General features: G+C 38.1%; 1 protein-coding gene and 1 pseudogene across 5 annotated transcripts in view; one reads left to right on the top strand and one right to left on the bottom strand.

Moving 5' to 3' along the window:
• Nucleotides 1-20,600, bottom strand: part of LOC114044126 (DEP domain-containing protein 1B) — a 262,877-nt gene that overhangs the window by 185,910 nt on the left and 56,367 nt on the right. The window lies entirely within an intron of this gene.
• LOC114044128 lies at nucleotides 16,353-16,961 on the top strand (annotated as a pseudogene).

Raw genomic sequence — 20,600 nt, 5'->3', positions numbered from 1 at the left:
GTAACCTGCCAGATGAACTATACTTTTATATCCTGAAAGAAATGGCAGATGGGACTGCTGAGTCACTGTCAGTGATATTTAAATGATCATGAAAAAACAAGAAAGGTACCACAACAGTGGAGAAGGCCAAATGTATTGACTTTTTATTAAACAGAATCGGAAAACTACAAGCTAGTAAGCCTGACTTCAAGTCCTGGGGAAATTCTAGAACAGATAATTAAAAAGATGGTTAGTTTACATCTAGAAAGAAAATGGGGTGACAACAAAGAGTCAGCTTGACTTCATCAAGAACAGGTCATTCCAGAGTAACCTCATTTCATTTTTTTTTCACATGATTACTAAACTGGTAGAAGAGAGAAAAGCTGTGGGTAGTTTAGGTAAATTTTAGCAAGCTTTTGATAAAGTATCTCATAATTTTCTTACGGAGAAAATGGATTATACAATAATGATACATTCACATAAATTTAGAACTGGTTGGCTGGTCAGATCTAAAGAATGGTTGTGAATGGTTCAATGTCAATGTGGCAGGAAGCATCCAGTATAGTATCCTAAGGATCTGTGCTTGGCCCCGTGCCAATGACTTGGATAAAGCCATAGGTGATATGTTCATCAGTTTTAGAGAAGATACAAAATCTGAGAGGGCTAACACAGTCGATGACAGGGTAAGTATCCAAAATAATCGAGAATCTAGACTAGACTCTCTGAGCATTGGGCTGAAATGAAAAAGGTGAAATTCAACAGGAATAAGTGGAAAGTCTTGCAGGTGGAGGGGAAAATCAACATAATAAGTAGAATATGTGGGAGGCATGGATAGACATCAGTGGTTCTGAAGAAGAACTGGAGGTTTCGATGTACTCTGAGTTCAATGAAGCAGCAGTGTGATGCAGCAGCCATAAAAGTTAATAGGATCTTGGGCTACCTTAATTGGGACATATCTTCGAGGAAGAGGGAAGACATACATAGTCTCACTGTATTCTGCCCACATTTGACCTCATTTGGAGTATTATTTTCAGTTCTTGGCACCTAAAGGACACTGATATGTAGAGGGCAGCCCAGAGGAAGGCAACCAGGATGTGAAGGGCCTTGAGTCTATGTCATATGTCCATCAATATGTTTAATCAAGAGCAAAACAATGATCTCAGAGCAGAGGTATCAAACATATGCCCCACAGGCCATGGCCTGTAACACTCCCAAATATGGCCCAAACCAGATTTAAATGTAACTGGGAAATATTTAACAAAATAAACAAAAAAATACAATAAAACATGGATAATATTTCATTTTGAAACTAAGTTAATATGCAGTTTGCTGAGATCCTTATGTGCGGTTTAATGGCCCCCATTTCTATTTAAGTTTGACAAGAAAGAGGGAAGGAGACAGGAAGGAATTAAGGAAGGATTTATTAAACAGTTACTATGCTCCAGGCACTATGCTAAGCACTGAGGATACAAATGTAAGCACAGAGAAAGACAATCACAGCCCTCAAGGAGCTTACATTCCAATAGGTGAATGAATACACACAGAAGGAGAGAAAAAGTACTACAGAGGGTGATGATTTTGAAGTCTAGATAAAGTTAGAAAGTCAAGGCCAGGAGAGGAACGAAGGGAGGTGTACCCTTTTGGGGTCTAGGAGGAACTCACCAATGGGAGAAGGTAAGACTCGGGCCTTGAAGAAGAATATTCAAGGGGGAAAGTATGGTAGGATGTTCCAGGGCAAGAAGACCCCAGCAATGTCTGAAGTCCAGACAAAGTCAGGAACGGGGCTGAGAAGGCACCAATAAGGTTAACACCAAATAGAACCTGAAAGTGCATGAGATGTACCAAGGAAAGTACTATGATAGTTCAAAGGATGGGGGGATCCCTTTTATCTAGGGCAGGGATTCTTAACCTTTTTGGTATCATGGACCCCTGTGGCAATCTGGTGAAGCCTATGGACCCCTTATAAGAAGAATATTTTTAAATGCATAAAATAAAATGCAGAGGATTAAAAAGGAAATAAATTCTATTTATCCAATAGGAACTTGAAATCTATGCACAGAATTTTTAGGGATCTGTGGACCTCAGGTTAAGAAGCCCTGAGCTAGAAGAATGGTCTTTTCTCCCACCTCTCCCACCTTTAAGCCTTTTGCATTATGACTGAAGACTTCATGGAGGAGTTAGCATCTGAGCTGAGACTTAAAAGGATAAGTAGGATTTTGCTTGGCAAAAAATACAAGGGAAGGATATTTCAGATAGAGATAATAATATACGCAAATGTACAAAGGCAGGAAGGCACCAGGTGGGCTCATGGAATAAAGAACAGTCTCTGTGGTTTGAACATTGAATGAATATTATTATGAACAACAATATTCATGTATTTAGTGTTTTGTAACACTTAAAGCTTTTTTGACAGAAAAAAAACTGAATTATGTGCAATTATAATAAGCTAGCTGAACCCTGAAGAAGAGATAATAATGTACCTCCCTCCCATCTTTGCAAAGGTGGGGAGTTATGGGTATGAAACATTTCATATAATGTCAGACTCTGTCAGACCAACATATCAATGTTAGTTTCACAAAACTGCTTTTCCCCTCTCTTTTTAAATTATTTGTTACAAAGGATTATTCACTAGGTGGGGGGAAAGCAAGGAGGAAAACATTAGGAAATGAAGGTGCTATAAAAACAAGAGGATATCAATAACAAACAAATTTTGAGTGTTTTCAATATATTATTTCACTTGATCCTCACAACAACCCTGTGAGGTGGTTGGTATTGCTGGTATTAATAGTTTACAGATTAGTTTAAATTTCAAGAAGAGAAATAACCTACCTATGGTGTGAGAAGTGAGATAAATGAAAGAGGAGGATTCAGAAATAAGGACTGCAAATTAGGTGGGCCACATACTGTTCAGTGACAGATACTTGGCTACTAAGAAGGTGAGACTTATTAACAGAGTCATTGAAGGCTTTGAAGCAAGGGGATAACATGAATAAAGTTGTACATCAAGAAGATTAGTTCCAAAGTAGGACCGGAAGCACAAGAGAATCACAATACAAAATCACTTAAAAGATTCTTACAATAGTCCTCAAGAAGATATAATTCATTGCATTCAAAAATTCTTTTATGGCCTGTGGAGCATTCTTTTCAATATTTGTAAATGGTGGCAAATCCTCATCCTTTCAAAAATCGATGCATTTTTTTTTTTAAATCAGTCTCAAGTCATTCAGAACTGAATCTAGTGAAGGAAGTTGATGATCAAGCTGAGCTAATGCCATTTTTGGTCCAAATACTATTAAATAATAGAATAACAAAACTGATTTTTTAATGTCTTCTAAACTGGTTCTGAAGGCAATTACAAAGATCTCCAAGACCAATTTTGAGCATCTTTCAAAGAAAGGTGATTACTTTGAAGGAAAATAGTCATTTGGATTGATAAATAATGGTCCATATTTTTAATTGATCCTATTACTTTAAAGCCATACTCAGACAACAAAGCCAAAAGATTTTTGCTTCAAAAAATGGAAACAAAGTCAGTGTACAGCAATTGAAAAATGGTTGAACAAACTATGGCATATAAATGCAAAGTAATACTATTTGGCAACAAAAAATAAAGACTATGAGGAAGTCACAGAAACATGGGAAGATTTGTATATAAATACTTTGCATTTAATTTTATTTCACTGGACAGTGAAACGAGCAAAACCAAAAGAATATTATATATAATGTATCTATAATGTAATATATATAATGTATTATATATGATGTAAACTACAACAATATAAAAAATCAGACCACTAAAAAGAAATCATACTCTAAACCAAAAAAAAAAAATCATTGATGGTCTTGGAAAACAGATGATGAAACATACTTCCCCCCTCACAGATGAAAGGTGAGGGACTGTAACTAGGGCAGAATACTGCACGGGTTATAAGATGTGATCATTGATTGGGGTATTTGAGACTGGTTTTCCTTTGTTAGAAGGGAAAGTTCAACCCAGATGGGAAAGGAGAAAGAGTTTTCTGCCTCACAAAAACTGTGAAGTCATGATAAAAGGCACCAATAAAACATTCTGGTTTCTTTGTCCTTCCATCCTACTTACCTTTCTAATCTCCAAATGTTGTTGAAAATTTTATTTTTCTCTTTCTCAACTTTTACACTCATACTTTGGAGAAAAATAAAACTAGGTCAGTAGTCCCCCATACAAATTCATGCTAACAACTGGACTATTAGTGTTATTTAACAGACTTTATCTTTAGTAGGCTGCCTATCAAATTCCCCTCCCCAGGTTATTTCTAAACCTTTCAAGGCCCCACCCCAAACCTCCCCAAACTCTGTAGAAGACTACCTTCTACTCTATTGAGTATACGGGTCTTCAAATGGGTGTAAGGTCTTCCAATTTCACTTCAAAATAACTCCATACATTCATGATTTAGGAGACATTATCAGATTTCCTGTTCAAAACTTGCCTTGCACATTTACTAACTATGTAACCCTGGGCAGGTCATTTAACCTCTAAATGCAGATGACAATAGCACCTACTGGAAAGAGTAGAGAATTAAATGGGGTAAATGCAAGCTTTGCAAAAATCTCAAGTGCTGTATACATGTTAGTTATTATTATTATTCAACCATTGTCTCCTTCCCAGTCCCACCGAAATCTCTCTTCTCCAGGTCATGACTAATTTTTCCTTTTGTGTCCTTAATCTCATCTCAGACTTCCTCTCATAGGGCCTAATTCTATCAATTATTCTCTCCCTCTAGAATCCTCAGAGGGGTCTTCCTCTCCAGATTGATATTTTTGTGATGGCAAATTAGGCCATCTTTTGTCCCAACTCTTACCTAGCTCTTAATCATTGAATGAGATAAACTGAGGCCTTGGAAAGACATTAATTTAGAAAGTCCAAGGTCATCCACTGCATCCCAGGCCATTGCCAGTCATCTTGACTTTTGTCTTGTCACTGGACTTTGATGACTCTAGAGGAGGGAGTGAGGCTGACGACTTTGCACAGCTCTGTCTCATTTAAATCCAATTCACAAACAAGTCAAGACATCACCCTCATGATGTCATTGGTCTTCTTCTGAAAACAAAGGACAAACACTGACAGTGTTCTTCTGTCCCTCTTCACCACTAAATTTGAGGGGTGTGCTATAAATGTAATCTCTACTTCCTTAAAACCAGGAACATGCTGGGAAGTAAATGTTTAAAAACTGACTTCTCACCCCCACTCCAAATGTACTCATCACATACTTTTAAATTTAATCTGAATTAACATTTTTTCCATCCTTGTCTTAAGTCTAGTCAATTAACAAAACACTAAATCAAGTCCTGATTTATTGCATTTGAAGATTTCTGGGTTGTAAGTACTCAAGCTGAAAATTTAACAATTAGCTCTCAAGAATGGTCTCCCTCCCGTACACTATTCCTTACAACCCACATATAACTTTCATTTCTGAAATTATTGCCTTCTAGCTTCTCTCCTAACACCTCAAGAAAATACTTCTCCCCAACCTCCTGGTTGTTAAATCCCACAGTTCTTCCCTAGTTTTCAGGCTATTTGACATTTTTGTTGCATTTGAAATGGTTGATCCCCTCTCTGAAAGTCACTTCCCTTTGGCTCCTCTGAAAGTAAGTCTCCAGGTCTCCCTCCTAAGTCTCTGATCACTGTTTCCTTCTTACTCCTGATCCCTTAATATTTCCATTCTCCAGGGTTCTTTTTTCTGACTTTTCAGGTGTATGCTTTTTCTTGGTTTCTTATCTATTCCTACAGCTTCTATTCTCTTTTCTATTTTTTGGGGGGGGGAAGGGGAAGGCTATTGGTGGTAAGTGACTTGCCCAGGGTCACACAGCTAGTAAGTGTCAAGAGTCTGAGGCGGGATTTGAACTCTGGCCCTCCTGACTCCAGGGCCAGTGCTCTATCCACTCTACCACCTGGCTACCCCTATGCTCACTTCTATTTAATTACTTCCCAAATCCTTATCTATGCACTGACTTCCATACCACCTTTAATAGTCTGGATATCTCACCAGCACTTCAAACAACATTTCCAAAACTAAACTCATCTTTTCCAGAAAACCTTCTTCTTTCCGACTTTCCTATTTCTATCAATGACACTACCATATTCCCAGTTACTTACGCTGGAAAACTCTGAGACATCTTTGCTTCCTCTTTCTTGACTAAATTCAATCATTTCTTGCTAAATTCAATCATTTCTACTGCCATAATCTAGTTTCTGTCTCTCCCCTTTTCTCTATTTTTACTGGCCCCATCTTAGTTCAAGACTTCATTAACCCAGGAATGGAGCTATAACAATATCCTTTCTCGTATCTGTTTTCTTTCTCCTCCTATCCACCCTAGCCACTGTGACCAGATTAATCTGGGCAGGTTCTCCTCTTGCTCATAAACCTCCACTGTTTCATTGACTTACAAGATAAAGTTTAAATGCAGTAGCTTATCACCGAAGGTGCTCTATTATCTGATGCCAACCTATCTTTTCAGTCTTATCTCTTACTACTTCCATTCCTGCACTCAATAAATAGTTACTATATGTAGTGGAGATGGAATATTTTTTAAAAAGGTGAATTTACTCTGACAAATTTCCAATCTAGTAAGCACATACTTTCTTAAGATCTATTATGCCTCTTCAGTCCTAAGAGTCTAAAATTTAGGCAGAGCTTTTGGGTATCTGTAGTTCCTAATGTCTCAGTTTGGTTCTAAATGTACACATTTGGTTTTCCTTGATCCATCTTCCATCATTCAACATAGCCATAGTTCTGTTTTAAAACTATAGCTGAATGCCGTCTTGGGGTGGGGTGAGGGACCAGATGGGGAGAAAATTTGGAACTCAAAATCTTGCAGAAGTGAATGTTGAAAACTAAAAATAAATAAATTAATAAAAAATACTATAAAAAAAACTGTAGCTGAGTAGCAATGTTAAATGACCTCTTTCTGCTGTCAGTAGAATACTAGAGGGCACCAAAGAAATGTGGGAAACTTGGAGAGGCAATAAAAATTATTGAAAAGTTAGATAGAAGCTAGAACCCATAAAGAAAGATGAAACAAATTGTTCATTAGTGGAGGAAAAAGAAGGATCAAGGATGCCATTGTAATAGATTGTTAATTATATGAAAAACTATTTTAGAAACATAGTGATAGTAATTCTTTATCACTCTGAGGGCAAATGAAAATAGGCTGAGCATGAATAACTTGAGCTAGCTATAAGGAAGAACTTTATGTTGATGAGGGCTGGTAGGAGAATTTTAAGAAAATGTGAAAAAATCTTTTTCCTGGACATCTCCAAGAATAAAGGCTAGAAATCTGAGTAAGTTTGTATGAGTTTGTTCTCCCGACAATTTGTCCCCCCCTTACATGTATCAAACTCATATTGCTTGAAATTGCTTGAAAGATATAACAATGGAACTTTGTTCTAGAACCCTCTGATTACTAATAGTAAAAGAAGTTTAAAATAGGGAGACCTATGTCCTCCACAAGTGTTTGCCATTTTAATGGAGGCAGTTCCTCTAGACCAGGGGTTCTTAAATTTTTCTGTGTCAGGGCCCCCTTTGACAGTCTGGTGAAGCCTGAAGCCTACCTCAGAATTATGTTTTTAAATGTATAAAATAAAGTATATAGGAACACAGAAGAAACCAGTTTCATTGAATATAGTTATAAAATATTTAAAAATAAGGAAAATTCATGGACACCAATTTAAGAACCCCTCCATAGAAGACCATGTCCTCCAGAGTCTCCCGTTTGCAGACAACAATGTGTTGATTGTATCAGGTCCCAGGACATTGGGGAGCCTCCTCGGTGAAACCCATAATCCTTGAAAATTTTAACCTATCTGAATGGGGGTGGGGGAGGTTATTCGAAGGGAAAAATGTGGGTTTATTTCCTAAACTACAGTATGCAGTTAGATGCACAATCCACTGAGTTGGTACATCAGTATATATCTTGAACACTGGTCAGAGTCAGTGAATTATGCCTAGTAATGAAAAGGAGCTGAGGAGGCCTCATTACTTTCCAACGAACTCAGCCTCACCCTAAAACAAAGGCCCATTTTTTAACAGAAATATTCTTCCAGGGATACTTCATAGCTCTAAGTCATACACTACCATGGCTCTGAAGAACCAAAATTGAGAATTATTTTTAAAAAATCACATGGTTGTGAATGGGCTGACATACATTACCTGTCAAGAGTTGTACGGAAGTGATATCAAAATTGTCATTAAAAACTTGTGTGACTAGAAAGGAAGGTGAGCCAATCACATAGTGAGAATCAAAAGAAAATCCTCGTCCTTCATTGGTATCTAAGAACAATGTCAAGGAAGACAGAAGAAGGTTCCCAGCATATTTGGTGGACACCAGTGAAGGTATTATTAATAGCAGGAGAGACTCAAGAGTTGCACCAAATTGGAAGATATGGATGGGTTACCAGCTCCATCATTGGCAGAAGTACCAACATTGATGCAATCACAGAGCAAAACAAGCATCTAACTATACTCTAGAAAAATTTGGGAATAACATTAAAAGGTAAATGTTCAGGGATACCTATCTGATACTATGGAAGACTGTCAAGTATTAAAACTACATAGGAATATTGCTACAAATGTCAAACACATTCTCTCCCTCTGTCTCTCTGTCTCTCTGCCTCTGTGTGTGTGTGTGTGTGTGTGTCTCTTCTCCTATCTATATAGATATGGGGGGGGGGGGTTCTGTCTCTATCTCTCCATATCTGTGTGTGAAGGTGGAATTGATTGATATTTACCCAAACAAGTCACTCTACCCCACTTAAAGCCAGTGATAAGATTCTCATTCAATCAATAACAATCAGAGGCTTTAGAATAAATGTGAAAAGTCTTTGAAAGCTATTGTATATAAGTAAAATGATGGAAGACACAAATTGTGTGCCAGCTGACTCAGGGATTTCATCATGTCCTATGGATCTTGCATAAAAGCATGGAATTTAGCTTAAAAATTAAGGATTCTAACAGTGACAAATGGGAGAGACAGAACTGCAGCAAACCCCTGAGGAACAATCATGGCTGGGAGAGGGTGGGGGGGAAGAAGGGGAGACTCTAGGTTTGACCTTGGCCTAGGACCTAGAGAGAGGTGTGCCCTATTTAATAATAGGCTGTCCAGGGGGAAATGTACACAAGATAGACTGGAACTTTAATCCACATTATTAATATTTTCACCATTACCTTCTTAAGTCTAGACCATCCAACAGAACAATAAATCAATCCCTGATTTATAGCATTTGCTGATTTCTGAGATATAAAGTTTAACAACCAGCTTTTGAAAACCAGATCCAACACACCCTGATCTTATGTCACCTTAACCCCACCATTTGGCTACAGGAGGACCTTGTGAACTTTGAAGGGTCTAGAGGATTTTGGATCAGCATCTTTACATCATCCCCCTAGACATCAAGGCTGGTAGCAATGTGTATATATATATATATGTATATATATATATATATACACACACACACACATACACAAATACATGCATATACACATATATACATTTATGTGAATTTATGTGTATGGGCATATACATACATTTATACATATACATAGGCATGTATACTGACACACATACTCCCATGCAAAATATATACACAACAGGGCTATGGAAGGGCCTTATCATATCTAACTGTACAACTTGTTCCTGATTGAGAATACTCTCAAAAAATATCTAAGAGTTCAGTGCATAGACAGACATAGATAAAGCTAGATAGCAAGCCAGATAGGAGGGAGAGAGGGAGGGAGGGAGGGAGGGAGAGACAGAGAGACAGAGACAGAGAGACAGAGAGACAGAGGGACAGAGAGAGACAGAGAGAGAAAGAGAGAAAAAGAAAGAAAGAAACAGAAAGAAAGAAAGAAAGAAAGAAAGAAAGAAAGAAAGAAAGAAAGAAAAAGAAAGAGACAGAGAGAGAAGATGGAGGGTTTCCAAAGAGCACTAGCACACTAGCACAGATTTTGGAATATGCTGACATGAACCCTATTGTTTCTTGAATGGTAAAGATTCTAATGCACTCCATAAAGCCATACATTAACAGGGAAGACAACACAAACATGTTTAAGTACATCCCATAGGACAAAGCAAATAGTGGACCTATGCTTTCATTGATATAGAGAACTTCCAAATTAGGAAACTCCCTCTACTACTATAGGTTGGAAATACATGTGTGTGTATGTATATGCATTATGTATATGTATATGTATATGTGTACACATATAATAGCTAGCATTTATATAACACTGATTTTCTGATGTGTAAATGTTCATACTGGAAGTTTAACAACCAGCTCTTGAAAGCTAGGTCCAGCATACCCCGGTTTTATGTCACCTTAACTCCATCATTTGGCTGGAGGAGGACCTTGAGAGCTTGAAGGGTCTTGTATTAATAACTAATTATTGAATTAGGACCAAGGTTTTTTCCCTTTTCTACTCCCTCATCCAGAAATCAACCAATTACCCAACCAGGATGGCTAACATCTAATCAAAGACAGTAAAAGAAATTCTAAGTTTAGGCAAATGGGTGGATTCCTGCTCATTGCATTTATTCAGACAGGTCTAGGATAATATGGATTCTCCCAGATGGGTGATATGGAAATTTGTAAATTCTTTGACCAAGATTTGGGTGATGCAAGTCACCCCCAAGACCCTTATTAGAATGAGCCCACCTCTCATTGTAATATTCATTATCTTAGCAATTGCTGACCAATCAGAGTTGATTGTCACCCTCAGGAACACCCACTTTTCCAAGGGCATATAAGTTGTGAGCCTACCACCATGAAGGTCTTCAGCATTCAAGAATACCACTGACCTCTTTTATTTATAACATGATAGCCTTATTAATGCAATGATTGAATTACCTAGAAACTATTTCTCTTGAAGTTTTTAAACATCATAAAACTTTGCAAAGTGCTGTATTATATTATCTCATTTGATCTACACAATAATTCTATGAAATAGGTACTATTATTATCCCCATTTTATGAATGAGTAAAATGAGGCATAGAGAAGTTAAGGGGCTTGTCTAGGGTGACAGAGTTAATGAGTATCAGGCAGAATTCAAACTCAGGTCCTCCTGACTCCTAAGTCCAATGTTCTATTTACTACTGCATGGAGGTAACCTTGATAGGGGAAAGGCTCCTGTAGATGGAGGTGGAGGGTGAGGTATGGACCAGAAACAGGAAAGGCTTTGTGCAAAAGATAGTTCTTGAGCTAAATCTGAATAAATGAGTCATAAATTCTTCTTTAAAATGGTACCTGCCCAACCCATCCTCTCTTAGAATTGTTGTCATCAAAATATGAACCTCTCTCCATATGTCCTCCTTCCAATACTTGTAAATAAATCCTGCCCAGGATTTTGTTACAAGGCACCTTTTGGTACCATCCTAGAATCCTCAGACTTCCTTTCCCTCACTTCACTTCTGCCTTCACAGGATTTCTGAAATATTGGTAGATCTTGCAAAAGACTATTTTTTGGCCTGAGTAAAACGATGACTAACAAATGGGAGGATGGAATCCAATAGAAGCTCTCACTGAGATGATGAAGCTCTTGATTCTTTGAGGACCAAAGGCCAGCTACCCTTCTCATGACAGGTAAATGCTAGGCTTAGTTAACATATTTCATCATAATACTGGTAAGGTAGGGGTGTGTGTGTTTAAGATGCTCTATTTTCCAGTTAATTAAGAATTTGTGAGGTCTTTCCTTTAAAATGAAATTTGTTTTGTATGTAGAAAAAACCACCACCCTTTCCTTTGGTTTCCTTTACCTTTTCACTGAAGACTACAGTGAGTGCTGTGGTTTTTAGCCTGAGTATACATGATAGAATCAGCCTGGATATAATTTTGTCACTGTCACTCTATTCAAACCCTTCCCAGATAACGAACAAGGTAATTTTATAATGGTTTTGCTGTTCTCTCAAGACAAAGCAGTATGTGCTAGACCTGAAGTCATAGGGCCTGGGTTCAAATCTTACCTCTGCTCTTTCCAGCATACTTGTTGTAATATGAAGCAAATCACTTCACCCTTTTGGTTAGGACACAGTTCTCTTCTGTGCGAGTGGCAGGTGTGGAGGGTGGGACAGGGCAGCAGGAAAGAGGGTTGGATTAAATGATCTCAAAGGTTCCTTCTATGTCCATGACTTTTTTAATTCACCCCAAAATTTGTACAGAAGAAAGTCTCAGGATTTCATGCCTTTCAGTACTGTAAAGATCCTCTGGACTGTTGATGTTTGGCATTTTATTTTAATCTAATCGCAACAACCGAGTTTATGCCAACCTTTCCTGTGCTCACACTCAAGTTATTTGGCTTTATCTCAATGTGAAACAAAAGACAGAATCAGAATCACTGGGGCTCAGAGTTGGAAGCAACTTCAAAAGCCATCCAAGCTAGTCTAGTCTAACCTGTACCTGAGTAAGAATCTCCTCTGTAACATACTCATGGTGGCCTAACGAGCTCAGGTGAAGAGGAATTTCCTGCCTTGTGGGCCAAGTTCATCACAGGAAGCTAGGTGTTCTCTTACAATCTCCCTATCTATCTTGGAGTTAAAAATCCCATGAATCATTTTTTTGCCCTGTCCTTTCTAGTCCAAAGATGATTCTCTATCAGAGAAAGAAAACAAAAACAAAAAGCAAAATAATAATTGAGTAGTTTTGCCTTCTCATAGTTACGTTAATATCATCCTACTATTCATACCAAGCAACATCCAAGTGATTTCTACCATGTTTTCTTTGCTCTGATTCCTGGATTTCTTCACATGTGGAAGATCTTTTTTTTTTTAACATACAGTCCTACTCCACTCTTCTCCCCTCTCCCTTTATCTACTGGGTTCCTTTGGAATAAGCTATTCTTTTTCCAGAACCATGCTCCAGTCTTGGGTCACACACATCACCAAGTCTTATTGATGATTTACTAATAGTTGTGGGTTCAACTTTTCCTCCCTTTCATTAGGATCTTTAGTCTATCCTACTTGTGCACATGTATATAGACATCTGAAGGTCAAACACTGAAGCTGAATCTTAAATACTCTGACCACTTAATGAGAAGATGGGACTTGTTGGAAAAGACCCCGATGTTATTAAAGAGTTATTAAACTGCTTTTGATACAGCAATACCACTACTAGGTCTATTTCTAAAGTTGATTAGGGGAAAAGGGAAAAAATAACCTATATGTTCTAAAATATTTATAGCAGCTTTCTTTATGGTGGTAAAGAACTGTAAATTGTGGGGGTAACTGAACAAGTTGTGCCGTAAGAAATGATAAGCTTGATGATCTTAGAAAAACATAGTTAGACTTGCAAGAAATAATGAAGAATGAAATGAGCAGAACCAAGAGAACATTGTATACAGTAACAGTAATGCTTTAAGAATAACTTTGGGGTGGAGTCAAGATGGAGGAGTAAAAGCAGTGACTTGCTTGAGCTCTCTCCCAAATCCCTCCAAATGGCTCTAAACAAATTCTAAAGCAACAGAACCCACAAAAAGACAGAGTGAAACAAATTTCCAGCCAAGGACAATCTGGATGGTTGATCAAAAAGGTATATTGTGCCAGATTGGGAGAATGCAGTTCGGTGTGGGTGCGCAGGCCGCAGTGAACCTAGAGCAGGCCTCAGAGGACTGAATCACAGGCAGCTGTGGTGGTTTCCAGACCTCTTAACCCAGGAACACCAAAGACAACTTAGAAGGTCAGTGGGAAAAGTCTGTTTCTGTGGTGAAAGAGAAGTTAGATCTCAGCCCCATTCCCTGAGTGTGGCCCCAGGGCGGCGGCTGCCTTCTGAGCTTTCAGTCCACAGACTGAAGGGGTATCGCATGGCTGATCAGAGGGGGATTGCAGGGATCTCTCTGCTGGTGCAGGATTCTCTTGCTTTGCCTGTGCTTGGATCTGGGTCACAGTTCTGGGTGGAGGTCCTGGGGTGAGGAGGAGCGCTGGCATCGTGGAGCTTGTACTGGCAGTGGAGAGGAAATCTTCACAGTTCCAAGACAGAAAAGAGCACTTGTGGTCACTCATAGACCAGAGCATAGGCCAGGAAAGGAGTAAACACCTTGCCCTTGATCATAGCACCTTGGAAGAACTGAAAATTTACAGGTCCCTAGAAGTACCTCTGAAAACAGCTGCACAAAACCCCAGAAGCTTGGGACATTACATTCTTCACACTGGAAACAGACTCCTACCTTAACAAAGAGTTTATAACTCAAGTAATTAGCCAAGATCATGAGCAAGCAGGGAAAAAAGAGTCAGACTATATTGTCTTACTTTGGTGACAAAGAAGATCAGAACATACAACCAGAAGACAACAAAGTCAAAGCTCCTACATCCAAAGCCTCCAAGAAAAATATGAATTGGTCCCAGGCCATGGAAGAGCTCAAAAAGGATTTTGTAAGAGAAGTAGAGGAAAAACTGGGAAGAGAAATGAGAGTGATGCAAGAAAAACATGAAAAACAAGTCAACAGCTTGCTAAAGGAGACCCAAAAAAATACTGAAGAAATAATACCTTAAAAAATAGCCTAACCCAAATAGCAAAAGAGGTCCAAAAAGCCAATGAGGAAAAGAATGCCCTAAAAAGCAAAATTGGTCAAATGGAAAAGGAAGTCCAAAAGCTTACTGAAGAAAATACTTCCTTAAAAATTAGAATGGAGCAATTGGAAGCTAGTGACTTTATGAGAAATCAAGACACTGTAAAGCAAATCCAAAAGAATGAAAAATTAGAAAACAATGTGAAATATCTCATTGGAAAAACAACTGACCTGGAAAATAGATCCAGGAGAGAAAATTTAAAAATTATTGGACTATCTGAAAGCCATGATCAAAAAAAGAGCCTAGACATCATCTTTCAAGAATTTATCAAGGAAAACTGCCCCGATATTTTAGAACCAGAGAGCAAAATAGAAATTGAAAGAATCCACTGATCTCCTCCTGAAAGAGATCCCCAAAGGAAAACTCCTAGGTATATTGTAGCCAAATTTCAGAGTGCCCAGGTCAAGGAGAAAATATTGCAAGCAGCCAGAAAGAAACAATTCAAGTATTGTGGAAATGCAATCAGTATAACACAAGATTTAGCAGCTTCTACATTAAGGGACCAGAGGGCATGGAGTATGATATTCTGGAGGGCAAAGGAGACAGGATTACAACCAAGAATCACCTACCCAGCAAAACTGAGTATAATCCCTTCAGGGGAAATAATGGTCATTCAGTGAAATAGAGGACTTTCAAGTATTCTTGATGAAAAGACCAGAGCTGAATAGAAAATTTGACTTTCAAATACAAGACTCAAGTGGAACATGAAGAGGTAAACAGGAAAGAGAAATCATAAGAGACTTATTAAGGTTGAACTGTTTACATTCCTGCATGGAAAGATGGTATTTATAACTCATGAGAACTTTGTCAGTATTAGGGTAGATGGGGAGAAAAAATTATATGTATGTGTAGATACAGATATAGATATAGATAGATAGACAGACAGATAGACAGACAGACAGACAGATAGAGGGCACAGGTGAGTTGAAGATGAAGGGGTCATACCTGGAGAATAAAATTAAGGGGTGAGAGGGGATTATACTGAGAGGAGAAAGGGAGAGGTAGAACAGGGTAAATTATCTCACAAAAAAAACAAAGAAGAAAAGACTCTTACAGGGGAAGGTGAGAGGGAATGAGTGAATCTTATTCTCATAGGATTTGGCTTAAGGAGGGAATAACATACACACTCAATTGGGTATGGAAATCTGTCTTACCCTACAGGAAAACAGGGGGAGAAGGGAACAAGAGAGCAGGGGAATGATAGAGAGGAGGGCAGATTGGGAAAGGGGGTAATCAGAAGCAAACACTTCTGAGGACGGATAGGTTCAAAAGAAAGAATAGAATAAATGGGGGGGTGGGATAGGATGAAGGGAAATAGAGTTAGTTTTTCACCACATGACTACTATGGAAGTGTTTTGCATAACTGCACATATATAACCTATATTGAGTTACTTGCCTTTTAAATGAGGGTGAGTGGGGAGAGAGGAAGGGAGAAAATTTGGAACCCAAAGTTTTAAAAACATATGTTTAAAAAAAAATCTTTTCACATGCAACTGGGAAATAAGAAATAGAGGAAATGGGGTACAAAAATCTATCCTGCCCTACAGGAAAATAGAAGGAGAAGGGGATAAGAGAAGGGGGGAGAGATAGAAGGGAAGGCAGACTAGGGGAAGGGATATTCAGAATGCATGCCATCTTGGGGTAGGGTGAGGGGTGAAATGGGGTGAAAATTTGGAACTCAAAATCTTGTGGAAATGAATGTTGAAAACTAAAAATTAATAAATTTTTTAAAAAAGAATAACTTTAAGGTTCTGGCCCTTCCTTCTCATTCAGCGCCACCAACATGGTATTCAAGCGCTATGTGGAAATTGGTCAAGTGGCCTACTTTTCCTTTGGGCCACATGCCAGCAAGCTGGTAGCTGTTGTGGATATTATTGATCAGAACAGGGCTTTGACTGATGGCCCATGCAGTGGTGTGAGGGGGCAGCCCATGCCATTTAAATGTATGCAACTTACAGACTTGGGGCTTAAGTTCCCACACAGTGCTCATCAGAAGCATGTCTGGGATGCTTGGGAGAAAGAAAAGATCAATACAAAATGGAAAGTCACAAGATGGGCCAAGAAGATTGAAGCCAGAGAAAAGAAAGCTAAGATGACAGATTTTGACCATTACAAAGTCGTGAAGGCCAAGAAAATGAGAAACCGAATTATCAAGCATGAAGTAAAGAAGCTCCAGAAGATGTCTACCCAGAAGGGGTCTGCCCAGAAGGCACTGGTCACAAAGGTCTCTGCCAAGAAGATCCCCTTGAAGGATGCTGAGGGTCAGAAGGCTGCCCCTGGCCAGAAGGGTCAGAGCGGTCAGAAACCCTCCAGACAGAAGGCCCCAGCCAAGAAGGGACCCTCCCAGAAGGGACCTACTCAGAAAACAGCTGCTCCAAAGGCCAAAAAATAAGAGGCTGCCAGAAATCAAATAAAGGTTTTGCTACACACAAGAAAAAGAATAACTTTGAGCAAATAAGTCATTTTGATTATTATAAATATCCACATTAACTACATAGACCTATGAAGGAAGACACTATCCAAAGAAAGAACTGATAAACAGAAGTTTGTATAGAATGATTTTACATACACACACACACGTGTGTGTGTGTGTGTGTATTTGTGTCTAATGGTAGCTATCTCTAGGGTGAGGGGAAGGGAAGAAAAAAAGAAAAAAGTCACATGATAATTTTAATATATATTTAAAAGAAATATCAAGTTATACATAATAGATTTAGTTTCATGAGCAATCATCTTTTTTTTCTATTCTACTATGTTATAAAATGCTCTTTGTATGTCTTAAGTTCAGAAATAGATAGCTAGATATAGATACATACATAGATACATAGATAAATGAAAAGACCCAAATGTTGGGAAATATGAAAGACAAAACGAAAAGGGGACAGAGAATGAGACAGACAGATAGTGTCATAGAAACAATGAACATGAACCTGGACAGACTTCAAGAGATAGTGGAAGTCAGAAGAGCCTGGTGTGCTATGGTCCATGGGGTCACAAAGAGTGGGACACAACTGAATGACTGAACAACAATCAAATTATAGAAATCTGCAATCATGGGTTTTACTGCTGGCTCCTTTTTTGGTTTTTGTTTTCTGTGAATCTCTGAGTAGATTGCTACTGCTTTTCTTCCTATAGCTATAGATGGCTTGGTAAATATATGTAGGTAGTTTCTCCCTCTCCAGCTTCAAATCATTTTAATTATATTTGTGAAACTCTAGACTAACTATCTAGCTAGCTAGGCTATTGTTAGATTCACTCCATCTCTTACAAAAAATCCCCACCATTCATATCACAAAGAAGTTAAGTGATTTGCCCAAAATCATGCAGATAGATGTGACAGAGCCAGGATTTGAATCTATGGCCTCCAATTCCAAATGCAGAACTCTTTCCACTATATCAAACTGTTTTGACCTAGAGAGAAACATGTGAATCACCAAAGGTGGGGTAAAGTTATTAAATCTAACAAATCTTAGGGGGCCCTCCAGCACATCCTAGATATACATCCAATGAAGAAAAGAAACCTCCTTATTCTGATCATCAGCTTCACAAATCATTGTCTTTGGTACCACTTAGAAGGAGTCATCAACCAACACTACTTGTCTCTTTTTCTTTTGATATCTCATCACTTAATAATTTCTCTCCTAAAGCTACTTAGGAACACACACACACACACACACACACACACACACACACACACACAGGGAAAGGAGTTCTGTACTGAAGCTAAAGATTCCTGAATTGGACGATAGCACTAAATTACAGATTAATGACTGCCATGCAACAATTTCTTCCCCACAAAGTTCAACTACCTCTTCTAGATGAACCTCATCTCTAATGGCTCCTTGTATTCAATGGTCCTTCTTTCCTTTCTCCTATGTTACATTCTCCTACTATTCAACTTCCTGATACAAATAACTATTTTCCTGTCTATTCAGATACTTTTAAAAAAATCAACACAATGAAAACCTTTTCTTTCTTTCTTTTAATAAAATGAGCATTTCCCTTTCCCTGGTCATTTGTAAAGTAGAAAGGTGTTCCTTAGGCCCCTAAATGCTAATAAGTAGACTAGCCCGCACTTTGATTTTTAAAATAGTCAAATATTATAGACATGGTACCTTTATTACATTGAAATAATTATCTTTATATTGAGGTAATCATTTCCCAAAACACAGACCATATCTATTGATGGGTCTGCCATTTGTAATACAGCTTTGAAATTCATTTTCTTAAAAGTTTCCAGATTACTAAATGTTGCACTCAATGATTTCAAAGTGATTTTCATTATCTACACTGGATACCTAAGTGTTGTTGGATGTGAAATTTGCCACATGGAGTTTGCAACATACAAACTATGTTAATTCAAAATGGTGCCCATGGGTTGATCGTCAAAGATTCTCACAAGTCTCTTTCATAAAAAAAAAAAACCTTTTTTCTTCATCTTGCCCACATTAGATAGTCTTCATTGGCTTCCTATTCATTTCTGGAGAAAGTCATTGTTGAATTAATATACTGAATTACCCTTGGGGTGTCTCCCCCCCTTCAATATTAATATCAAGGAGGACATTCTTGCTGTTTCCAAACTAGAAACCCAAATAAGCAAAAGGGATACAGTCATTGTACTGAAAGATCATTACCTTAAAAAAAAATGTTGATACCTTTTTTTAGCTCACCTTCAATTCCCAATATATTTTCCTCTATTCTTTTTCCTATCTGCCCATCCCATGTCAAAAGAACACAAAGAGACAAAAAAGCAGATTTTTCCTCATTTTATCTTGTAATTATTATATCCATTGTTGACCTGGTTTATGATTACTTCATTGTCTCAATTCATATGACTTTCCATGCTTCTCTGAATTCTTTATATTCCTTGCTTATAGCACAATAATCATCCACTTCATTCATGTACCATCATTTGTTTAGCCATTCCCCAAGTAATGGGTATCAACATTATTTCCAGTCCTTTGCTATGACAAAAAATTGCTGCTACAAATATGAATGCTTATTGTCCATAAATATTTTGATGTATAAGAAGGAAAAAGGACCATATTAATGCTATAGATTTTTAGATCTGAGAATGACACTGGTCAGAAAATAGTGTAAGAGAGGGAGAATTCCATGAAAAATCAATGTAAGTCACTTCATTTTGATACCCAATAGCTGGAGACCCCTTCAAAATGGTTAAATGAGTTGACCACAAGGTGTGCACACCCTGGCTAAAATAGTTCATTAAAAGGGGAGAAGTGCTTAATTACTTCTAAACTTGCTATAATTTCCTGAACCAGGTCAACAACCAATCTATTAAATTAATCAGTGATCTTCAGGCAAAGAAAACAACATTAATTAGTGCTAATCTATTAATGGGACAGAACAAGAATCCCTCACTTCTTCCTCTCTCCCAGTTTTCAGATAATAAAAACACATTTTTAACAATACACACAGACACTAACATGGGAATTTTAAATCAGGTCTAACAGCACAACGGTCACCAGGCAGAGAAGAGAGAACTTTGGATTGCCTGGACTTCATGTCCCTCTTCTCAATCACATACAACATAACCAGCAACTGCAGCTCATATGTAACACCCTAACCTTGGTTCCTGATGCCTCAGGAGGACAAATAACAGTAAAACTACTCCCTTCTCTATTTCTTTAAAGTTTACAAAGGGCTTTCTTCACAATAACCCTGTAAGACAGGCAATGCAAATACAAGCATCTCTATTTTACAGATGAGGAAATTGAGGCTCAGATAGCTTAAGTGACTTTCCCAAGGTCACAATAGCCAGCAAGCCTGGGACTACAAACCAGATCTCTGGATCCTAAACCCAGTCCTCTTTCCACTACAGTGTGCTGCAGACACTAGCAAAAGACAGAGAACCACCATCACCATAGCAGTCTTTGTCATTCTCACTAACAGTGTAACATGCATGGCACTGAGGAGTAGTCTAGTTTGTCAATCTCAGGTAAACATTTTGTCCTCTTGAAAAAACATTTCTTTATATCAGAAGCTAATAGGAATACAGAGTTCAACACAA

This window comes from Vombatus ursinus, unplaced genomic scaffold (assembly GCF_900497805.2).
Source record: "Vombatus ursinus unplaced genomic scaffold, bare-nosed wombat genome assembly UNPS02014772.1, whole genome shotgun sequence".
Taxonomy (NCBI): Eukaryota; Metazoa; Chordata; class Mammalia; order Diprotodontia; family Vombatidae; genus Vombatus; species Vombatus ursinus.
This window is presented reverse-complemented; position numbering and strand designations above follow the sequence as displayed.